Genomic DNA, 11019 nt, shown 5'->3' with positions numbered 1-11019 from the left:
AATGTATAAACGGGTCAATCTTGGCATTTCCTTCGATTACGCGTGAGTCAACCAGTTGCGTAATTTATGGACAAAAAAGACTGCGGTTGATGTAGCGCTAATGTAGTTCTCGTGTAGGTCTTAGTGTATATAGTTCTAAATCCCGCGCTATAAATCTTGCGCTAATGTGGTTCTTGTGTAGGTCTTGGTGTAGTGCTAAATCCTGCGCTTAATGCAACTCCACTACCGTGAAACCTGAGGAACTGCCTAGCACGGGCAACCCAGCGATTCCACAATCGCGCGTTTGCCGAGGCTGTGGCGCCCTCTCTCACGCGGCGTGGTAATCAGCTAGATCTTTGAGCGGCATTTCTCGCAATTTTAGGCAGATTATTGTGATTAATTCTTGGTTATTTCTTTAGTTTATATTATTTTAGACCTTCTCGCTTATTATGAGCTGGTTTTGAGCATTGTTAGCCTTGTTTTAGGACTCTATTGGCCACTGCGTGACCATGTGACATAAGACAGTGGATGGACGACAAGCTATAGGCCCCTAAAGGGCTACACACTTAGAAATGTTTCCTTGCTGCTGAACACAAGGACGCAGGTTCGATATCTTAAGGGCTCATTCACACCTGAAACTGGCACTGGCCGCGCGACCATTTGCGACCGGCGGCCAAAAAGTGACTCAAGCTTACCGATGTTCCCACCAGCGCGCGACCGATTCCCGTCGCCACACGGCATTGACATCTGCTCGCATATGGCTAGCATTGTCATTGCCCCGTAAAATAGGCTGGCGTCCTGTTCCTGCGCATGTGATTGGTTCAGAGGTTTGCGACTGCAGTCGCGCGAATGAAAAATCGATCAGCGAGCTAATGAGCTCAAGAAAGTGCTCAACCGGATGTGCTCGGAAGAGAAGCAGGAGTGTCACTGTGTTCCTGCCACAAAAGATAAAGTCAATCGCGCCGCAAGGGCGATGAAATGAATGCGATAGCAACGAACTGGAATGTTATACGCAGAAAGGCTAACAGCTCACTCCTTTACCGGTCACGGTGGTCCAGTGGTTATGGTGCTCGACTGCTCACCCGCCGGTCGCGGGATCGAATCCCGGCCGCGGCGGTAGCATATTCGATGGAGACGAAAATGCTGGAGCCCCGTGTACTTAGATTTAGGTGCACGTTAAAGAACCCCAGGTGGTCAAAATTTCTGGAGCCCTCCACTACGGCGTCTCTTATAATCAAAGCGTGGCTTCGGGACGTTAAACCCCAACAATTATTATTATATTAGCCCACTCTTTTAGCAAACGCGGCCGTTGCTGCGAGCGAAGTGACCTTCGTGCTTTCTGTAGCTTCAACTCAATCTGTCACGATGAGAGAAAAGCACGAACAAAACCATGAGGCATGTGTTGAAACCCCTCTGGAGTTGAGAACGCGAGCATAGGCAACCACGTTCTGTAAGTCAAAGTACGGACGTCCTCCGGCTCCTATATCAATGTGGCTCGAGGATTTACGGTGTCGCGATGCCCTTTAAAGCGCGCCCTTGGGCCCGTTGCGCGATATCGCGGGTGATGAACAAGCCTCTGCCACGGTGAACCAACGGTAAATGGTGTACATAAATAGCTCGCCACTAATGCGCTGGAGGATGTAGGCGTGGTGGCCAAGTGGGTTAAAGCATCGAGCCGCGGACGCGCGCTTCGGAAAACATTTCTCCTGAACTACTTTTCTTTGTGTATTTAAACATATATATATATATATATATATATATATATATATATATATATATATATAATATATATATATATATATATATATATATATATATATATATATACGTATACGGAGAGATGGTTTCCGCTTTCGAGTCGTCTCGGGCAAATGCATCAGAGCCCGTGTGACTTAAGCTCGAGCTTGCTCTGGTGGTGTTCGCAAAACGACGTCGAGCGAAGACGTCACCATGCGTAGCCTAGCAACGCGTTGGAGAAAGAAAAAGTTGGAGAGGAGAAAAACTAGTTAAAAAATTTCTTGGCGAGGCGAGATTCGAACCCGGGTGCCCACGGTCCGAAGACGAGTGTCGCAACCACTCGGCTATCCAGGCACGCTACCGGAACAAGCGTTTATGGGGACCATGTGATTGCATTGCTATGGGCGAGAGAACGAGAAAAGGATAGAGAGAAAGGGATCCAGAGAGAGAGAAAGAGATGGACAGACAGAGAAAGAAAGAGATAGAAGGAGAGAGAAAGAGAGACCAATAAAGAGCCCTAACATGGCCTTCCTAGGCTTAAATGCGCCTCTCTATGCTTATGTGGCTATATCTAGACTTAAAGCTATCTCTAGGCTAGGATTGGCTGGTAGGCTAAGGAAGGTCGCCCAGTCCCGCTGTTCCCTCAGGCTTGCCAGTGCTGGTACGAAGCTGCCACAATTTTTTTTTTTTATGTACAGAAAGATGTCGCACCCTTGCATTCGCCAAAGACGCTCTCACCTGCAGCTACCTTTTGAGAAAGTTTGGCTCCCCTGCTTTCTTCATTTGCAGGTATTACAATTATAACGACGTAGTCGTAGCCGGCCCCCACATCGCAGAACTCCAGAGCAAGTATAAAATCCAGTCCTACGGAACCCTCAACATCATCGCGAAACCTGGGGACCTGCAAAACGCTGTGTACAAGATACGGAGCGTTGTAGAGGTGAGTGCGTGCCTCGTAACGCATGTGTATCTCACGCCACGATGCACTTTAAGAGACGGAAATTGGGCGCAGCTGCGTAGCCTTTTGAACTGCATTCTAAGAAAAAAAAACGACACTCAGAAGGGAGTATAATGACCCGCCCAAAGAGTTGACGTGCCTCTTTAAGGAGAGTCATATACGTGGCTAGTCAAGACGCCCCGAAAGGAGTCACACATACTCGTTTTTTTTTTTCTTGGTGTACGGATAGCTCAAAAGTACCCTTTCAGACGCCGCCTGTGAAGAAGTGTCTGTAAAGAGGTCAAATGTGCACATTATTTCAAGGCACTCTATATTATTTTGCAAGCAAATGTCATAATACGTTAAATTGTGTATTATAGTAGTTAGTCTTAATTTGTCATTTATATCTAGTTATCCTGAATAATAATGATACCTAATAGACTTTCCTTGGCATTATTGTCTGTTCTCGTTATTATTCTGTCAGCAAACAGGGTGTATCCCACGGTAGACGGCGGTGGGCAGCGCCGACCGCTCCGCTTCACCGCCCACCGCTTTTTATAGACCGCCCACCGCTCCGATTGACCAGTTTGAAATGCGCGCCTGGGCAACCAATAAATAGCAACTGTGCGCGCGCAAAATAAAAAACAACACTGTCCCTTCGTCCTGAACAGGGTGCTCCCCATGGTGGGCGGCGGTGGGCAGCGCCCACCGCTCTGCTTCACCGCCCAGCGCTTTTGACAGACCGCCCACCACTCCGGTTGTCCTTGGAAACGTGCCTGAGGAACCGATAATTAGCAACTGTACGCGCGCAACGTCAGCGAGCCGCGCCTCCTGCCGCCTGGTTATGTAAAAAGCAGTCAGAACTCAGGCGGCCTTCTGAATTCAAAGATCGCCATCTCCAGTGCCAGTGCTAGAACCCAAGCGCCCTTGCTTCAGTTTTCTATGCGCTTCATAGATGACACAAGTGCGCGGCCAGAAATGAAATGTGGGTTTAGGAATTTCAAGTTTTCAACACCCCCCCCCCCTCCCCGTCCCGCTTTGCTCTCCAGATGCCTACACATAGAAAATTTTGGGAGAGAACCCAAGTGCTCGCGAATTTCTTCAGAGATCCTGACATCACTGCTTAGCCAAATGTCATATTTTAGGCAGGAACAATGAACCTTTAGTTTTAGATATGCGTGGTATTTTTATTAGCACATAAAATGTACTTCAGTTCCGAAAGGAAACCAACTTTCACGACTCTCAGGTGATTGACAAGCGCGCCGCGATTTTGTGGGCGGAGCTTGTACTTATTTTTAGGTTGTAACAGAGTATGTAAATAAGGCAGCTCGAGAAAAAATCACCCCGCGTGCTTTTTTTAAACAGCGAAGCGGCTCTTAGCCGAGGCTTCCTGGCGTAGCGCTGGTCACGGGGTCTTGCGGTGTGGCGAGAGTGGACTCGGTAGGAGATGAAGGGCTGCGCCGCGCCAAGATGGGCGAGGGCGCAGCTCGGTGGAAAGGGTGAACCAATAAGAGGGGCGCTAAGAGGGGGAGTGTTGAGGCTCGGTGGAAAGGGTGAACCAATGAGATGCACACAAATATGGATGAGCTTGAGCCTGACAAAGGGGGACATCTGCTTCGCTGTTTCGACAATGTTCGCGAAGTGGAGCTGGCCGCACTTTTGTAGCGTTAGCTACACTGGCCTAGCCGAGCCAGTTTCGCGTGGATCCTCAAGAGCCATGCTGCGCATGCGCGAGGATCAGTGATGTCACGCACCAGAGCCGGCAGCTCCCGCGCACTCCGCCGCCGCCGGTCTGCGCTTTCCAGAGGAGTGACGTCGTAGCCTTGGCAGACGTATTGGCGCCGGCGCGCGCGCAGCTATTCGCCTTCGATGTGCAGTCGCCGTCTAACACTGCGCTGGAGCCGCTTGATAGCGCCTCTGACTGGCGTTTGCCAGTGTGGTATAGCCATTGAGAAGGAGAGCGGAAATGCTGCTCAACGGCGCAGAAGAGCGGAGAAGTTTAACTCATCGGATCCCGAAGTAGTTGCCTAGCAAAATAAATATACATGTGCCACACAATACGTATACGTTCAAGGACTTATTCAGGAAAGTCGTCAAGTGCGTTATGCCTTTCTTTGCATGATATTCGGAAAACACTGAATGCACCTGATTCCCTTACACAAGACGCCTTTTCTACTTAGCTCGCGCATATTTGAGTTTTATCTGTGGCAGAAAGCAATACCACATCTGGGGCTAGATTTCTGGTAGAGGCGCAGATTAGCTAACGGAAACGCTAACACACACACTAACGGAAACGCCGAGTGAACGTAAACGAAAACTTGGTGTGCACCCCCAATGCTGCTTCGCATCCCCTCATGGTTCCCTTTAGTGGGATATGGTGTAATTTTTTTGGAGCAGCAGTAAGCATGATAATCAAGCTAATCCTAGACAATCAGGTAAGCTAAGAATAATTAGCTGAACCTTTGCTAACGCTACGTTATCCTGGCATAGCCGAGCTAAGCCACTGCAACATTTTTTTAGATGCGAAGCATCTTATGAGCGGGCTTGATCCGGTGGCGTTCGCACGTTACTGCGCATGCGCCTACTCTCTCTCCCACTCTCCTCCTTTACGCAGGTGTTCGGTCGCCTTCTCTCCTCTCCTCCCCCGCGCTGCAGCCGCGGCGCAGCCTCTCTTTCCACGTGATGCAGCCGCGCCGCAGCCAAATACAGCCTGTAACACACTCTCCTCTCCGTCCCCCATTTCATATAAGCGCGTGCGCTCGATCGGCTTCCGTCATTCTCGCTTCGCTCCCGTTCAGATGAGCTGTAACGTCAACGTCGGCGCCAGTTGCAGCAGCACTCCAACCTCTGCCGAGATCGAGACCGTCGCGGAGCAGCAGCAGCGCAGGGCTTGCTACGTAATGATAACACAAACACTAAATACAAACCACACACACTAAGGGAAACGCCGAGTGAACGTAAACGCAAATTTGGCGTGCACCACCAATGCTGCTTCGCATCCCCTCATGGTTCCCTTTAGTGGGAGATGGTGCATTTTTTTCTTTTTTATAGCTCCAGAAAAGTTGGATGAGTGGTCACCCTGCCAGGAGGTGCGTCATCGCATTTGGATCCACCGACTACAGCGGCACGAATTACATGACCACGTTCAAGGACTTATTCAAGAAAGTCGTCGAGTGCGTTATGCCTTTCTTTGCATGATATTCGGAAAACACTTGAATGCATCTGATTCTCTTACACAAGACGCCTTTTCTACTTAGCTCGCGCATATTTTAGTTTTATCTGTGGCAGAAAGCAATACCACATCTGGGGCTAGATTTCTGGTAGAGGCGCAGATTAGCTAAAATGTCAATACTAGGTCAGGTAATTTTCACTAAACAGGCTTTGTATTTACATATTCGTCGTTAAAATAATTATGTCGGCGTATTCGATCAGGGAGATATATGGGTTTCTTGGTCCCCACTACCCATATCAAATTACCGCGTACCATAATATTTAAAATTTTGAGCCAGTTCTTTCTGATGATCAATTAAGAGCTGAATGAAGCACGAAAAATAGCTAAAATTCAGCAGTCTGTCGATGTCCTGGCTCACCATGCATTACTCGATCACGTTGACATATGAGAACTTGTCCCAAATAAATATGCACTGCAAACAAATGCGCTAGTCATCGTAAAATACAAAATGTGTCGTAAAGTGACCAGGTAAAATTAAGTTAAAGGGGCCGTGACACCCAATTTCGATCATACGTCTGCGTCATGTGGGTTAATCCAAGTGCGATCACGAACAAGCTGGCGAAATTTTAACCCATTCGGTCAAACACTTAATTTAAATTCAATATTTTTATAAACATGCGAGCGGCACGAGAGTCGGGCAACACTGGCGCACTCGTGAGTCATGACGTAACAAGTTGCTTGCCGTGCGAGCGTCTGCATTCCGGCGAATGATTTTGTTCCGTGGTCAGCTGCGAGTTCAGTCGAGCATTGTTCTGCTTCGCACTGAAATTGAACGATTTGCAGCGGCTGAAACATTGGTAGAAGACGACGGCTCCGCACCACGCAGCACATGACGTCACGGACCTGCGTCAATATCACCATCTTCCCAGCGTTATCTCCGGCAAAATTTGATAGGAATGGGATTTAGTGCTCGCTCCTCGCAACGCAAACAAACCTGGTATGCGTGATTTCTCGAGATAGCCACATCACGTCGCTACGAATCACGTCACTACGAAAACAAAAAAAAGGAAAGAAGAAAAAAAGATAAAAAAAAGGAAAAACAGCATAGGCGGCTGCTTGTAACTGCTTCGCATGAAGGTAGGGGTGTGCGAATAGTGAAATTTAGAACCGAATCGAATACGAATTGAATAATGATAATACCGAATCGAATACTATTCGAATAGTTTTCGAATAGTGCGGTGACCATTTTCAAGACTGCGTAGCATTTTACAACCTTTTATTTTAAATAAGTATTCACAAACTTTAACAAAGGGACATTGCCGTTACATTTAAACGAAAGAAAGATACCACAATTACGTAAATTGAGGTAAGCTCGTATACAGTAGCGACTCGAACCTTTCGGGGTACTTTTTTTTACTGTAGGATGAATACAAAAGTTACTTCAGTATTTTAGGTGGTACTTCGTGACCAGCTTTTAAGTAACACCGTAGTCCCTCAACAGCCTTGAAGTATTGAAGGGCTACGGTAACACTAAGACCTGAAATTTTAATAATATTTCATGAATGAATATCGCGAATCTCACGATAATGATAGTGGATTGAGGACACATTCGCTTCGACAACACTGGAGTTTAAAGCAAAAAAGTCCTTCATGCGGCGATGAGCAAAGCTTCGATAGTCCCGTAAAAGCTTGGACTGCATGCATCTCGGTAATTCCCTAATTAAAACAGGAAAAATGATCCTTTGCTCTTCCAACTTGTTCCTTTGGGGATTTCCTGTTAGTGCTGCTTATTCGAAAAGTATTCGAAAAATATTCGGCAGTACGATTATGCGCTATTCGATTCGACTACCGAATCGTATAGAACGCTATTCGACTCGTTATTCGAAAGTTTCGAATATTCGCACACCCCTACGTGACATTCCCACAATGCGCGGGATCTGCCGAATTTTGTTTGTTTGCGTCTGGGAATTCGTATTTCATTCGTATTTTCAACCTTTGCTTATGTGTGATGGCGCTGACTGTAAGTGTGACGCAAGTGTAAGTGTGTTCGCTTATGCGTGACGACACAATGGCACTTACTGTAAGCGTTATCTTGCTGCAGTGAGTTCAAGATCGACACGGTCTTCGCCATAACATCGGTTGGCCAGCAAGATACGAGCACCAAATGCTACTCGCTGCCACCAACCATATACAGTACTGTTATGAATAAGTACCCAGCTCTGGTAGGTGTTTTTTTTTCTTGGTGTGTAAAAACGCGAATTCAGGCGTGATACGATGAAAAGAGTGAGAAGCATATACCCACCAGTAACTTGCTTTTTTTCTTTTTTCTTTTTTTTGGGGGGGGGGGGGAGGGGAGTGGCGGGTAGTCGTGTTGGGTAGACGAGATTGCCGAATGTTCGTTATCTACTTCGTCGTAAAGGCAAGCACTCACCACATTCACACATATGAACTCTTAAGGCAGCCACTTTCCTATTAATTTGCAGGTACACGTGCGGTTACTTTTACCGTTTTTTTGTGTGTGTGTGATTGATTGTTTTCGCAACAGCGTGAAACAAGACCGCCAAGACTCGCTCAGTCTCGTCTCCGCCTAAAACTTACATGTCGACTCGCAAAGACAAAAATTTTATCGCATGCACATCATCCCGAAAACACGTGCATATTTTTTCAACCTCCCGTCTTTATCATGCTTACATTAATCCAAACAAGGCAGTAGTTCAGGGAAAGACGGACGCTTGAAGACACAGGCTTGAGGAGATGAAAGCTTCTTGAGCAGTGTGGTGTCCACGGAGCCAACTTTTCGACGAGGGGACTTGTCTTGGCTAAGGCAGCGACTGCCGTCCTTAGTGGCGTGTGTGTACGCTATGCTCACTGCCCCTAATAAAAAAGTGGGCGAGGAGAACAGAGCAAGTGTGCAAAGAAAGAGGGGAGGGGGGAGGGGAGGGGAGCGGGCTACTTATAGACACTGGCGGGTCAATCAAACGATTTTCATTCTTTCGCAATAGACTGTACGAGATAAGAATATGACAAGAAGGAGGTCCCGTATAGCCCGAATTGGGAGCTCCTGTACATTATAAACATTAACGTTTGATTGGCAACAACAGTAGCAAAGTACGATGACGAAATTACAAATAATGAGATGCAGATGTAAGCAAATGAGGATGTTACCATAAACAACGTGTAAGTCGTAATTGAAAGCAGGTACAAATGACATTAAAAAATAGCAACTTGCTTGTAGAGAGAATGACTGGTCGAGGGAAAAAAATAAAAGTTTTGCAGAAGAGTGAATGTCAGACAACAGAAATTCCTGGCGAAATCTATGCGTTTTCTGGATCTTTGGTACAAGTGCTAATGCATTCCATAATGACGTGGCTGCAATGCGAACGGTCTGTTTTCCAGAATAGTGCGTACTTTGGGCAGAATCAAGTTGTTATGCTGCGCGAAACCAGTTGGGGGTTAGTATTCGGTACAGATGATGAAGGAATTGATGACAGTGAGGTTACTTCATGTATCAGGGTCAAACGGGGTTGGTCAAATTGGCGTGTCAAATCTGCTAAAATGGTCAATTAATATGTAGTCCATGAAGCGGAGGTAGGTTCAGTGCTTTAGCGAAGCGACAGCCGTTCAGTTATTTTTTTTGTCATCATTTGTTTCAGAAAAATTTTGCCGTATGGTAATGCAAAAATGGTTTCGTATACTACTGCCAAAATTTGTACTTAGTTGGTTGAACGAAATTTAAGATAATTAAGCTTAGGGACTAAATTTTACTAAGCAACGGTAAACTTCAACATTATCTGTCTTGTATTCCTTGAATTTTAACAAATTTCACAGCATTATTCGATTTAGCATTGTTCCAGTGAAAATACCCCCCTCCTCCCCCCTCTCCGAGCTTCTTCGCTGTCCCGGCCCTTGCGGGAGAGCAAATTTCGCGACTGTGGCCTGACTTTGAGACCCCTGCCATCTAACACATGCGCAACCTGTACTACATTGCAATGCATTGCGTACAGCCGCCCAATTTTTGTTAACCAGAACGCGTTGAGCGTCGACCGCCGAGTCGATAAGCGCCGTATGACGGAGCACAGCGGCGAAATGGGAGAGAATACGCGCATGCGCGCAGTGAACAGTCCGGCCAGGCTGTTATGCGAAACTGACTCAACCACACCTGCTTTTTCGTCCTTGCTTTTTTGTCCTGCTCCTGGCTTGCAGTGGCAGATCTTTTTTTTTTCTTTTTTTTTTTGCCTCGGGAAAGGACTGCGTGAACCACAGGGAAAAAAATATGCTGATACGGACGTGGTATAATCAGCGGGTGTATTTCGCATCCCCTCCATCTCAAGCGCGGCCACTTGACCTTTCCTTTACATTTTGATGGCAGCGTTCAGAAAAGAGGAAATTATGACGGTGCTCTAAAGAAGCGGAGGGTGTGTCCGGTTCCCGGAACAGCCTAGCAGAAGATGGCTGCACAGGACTGCTCATCGTGCGCATGCACGTATTCCCGTTCATTTCGCCGCTACGCTCGGTTATACGGCGCTATATAGTCCGGCGTGTTCGGCGCACCAGGTCGCGTGCGGCGAGGTCGGATACGCTGCATACGCGCAGCCAGCGACGGCAGCCAATGCCACAATCTAGACTCCGGCGCGAGCACCATGCCGCGGCCATCAGCTTCGGAGTGGCGCATGCGCACTCTGAGCGTGAAGCGTGTCCGCGGCTCCGCGTACTTCGACTGATCCATACACTTCAATAATAATAATACTATATGGGGTTTAACGTCCCAAAACCACGATATGATTATAAGGGACGCCGTAGTGGAGGGCTCCAGAAATTTCGACCACCCGGGGTTCTATAACGTGCACCTAAATGTAAGTACACAGTCCTCGAACTTTCGCCCCCATCGTAAATGCAGCTGCCGTGGCCGGGATTCGATCCCGCGACCTGCTGACCTGATTCATGCACTTTTCCCGCTCTCTCTGCTTGTATACCCGTTGGCACGCGCGTTTTTTCTCACGCTGTGCACTGTGTGACTTTGCATCGGAAGCGACATTCTTCGCAGGCGTTGCGTTAAATCGCTATCGGAGCCAAGAAATGGCTGCATATTGGTTGCGTAGGAAATGAAAGCGGATGATGTATGTAGTACATACGAGATCGGATTCCGAAGGCTCCCCCGGCGTTCCTTTTTGTCTTCGTGTCGCAGCAGTCCATG

This window comes from Rhipicephalus sanguineus, chromosome 11 (genome assembly GCF_013339695.2).
Source record: "Rhipicephalus sanguineus isolate Rsan-2018 chromosome 11, BIME_Rsan_1.4, whole genome shotgun sequence".
NCBI classification, from domain to species: Eukaryota; Metazoa; Arthropoda; class Arachnida; order Ixodida; family Ixodidae; genus Rhipicephalus; species Rhipicephalus sanguineus.
The sequence above is the reverse complement of the archived record's forward strand: the minus strand, read 5'-3'. Positions refer to the sequence as shown.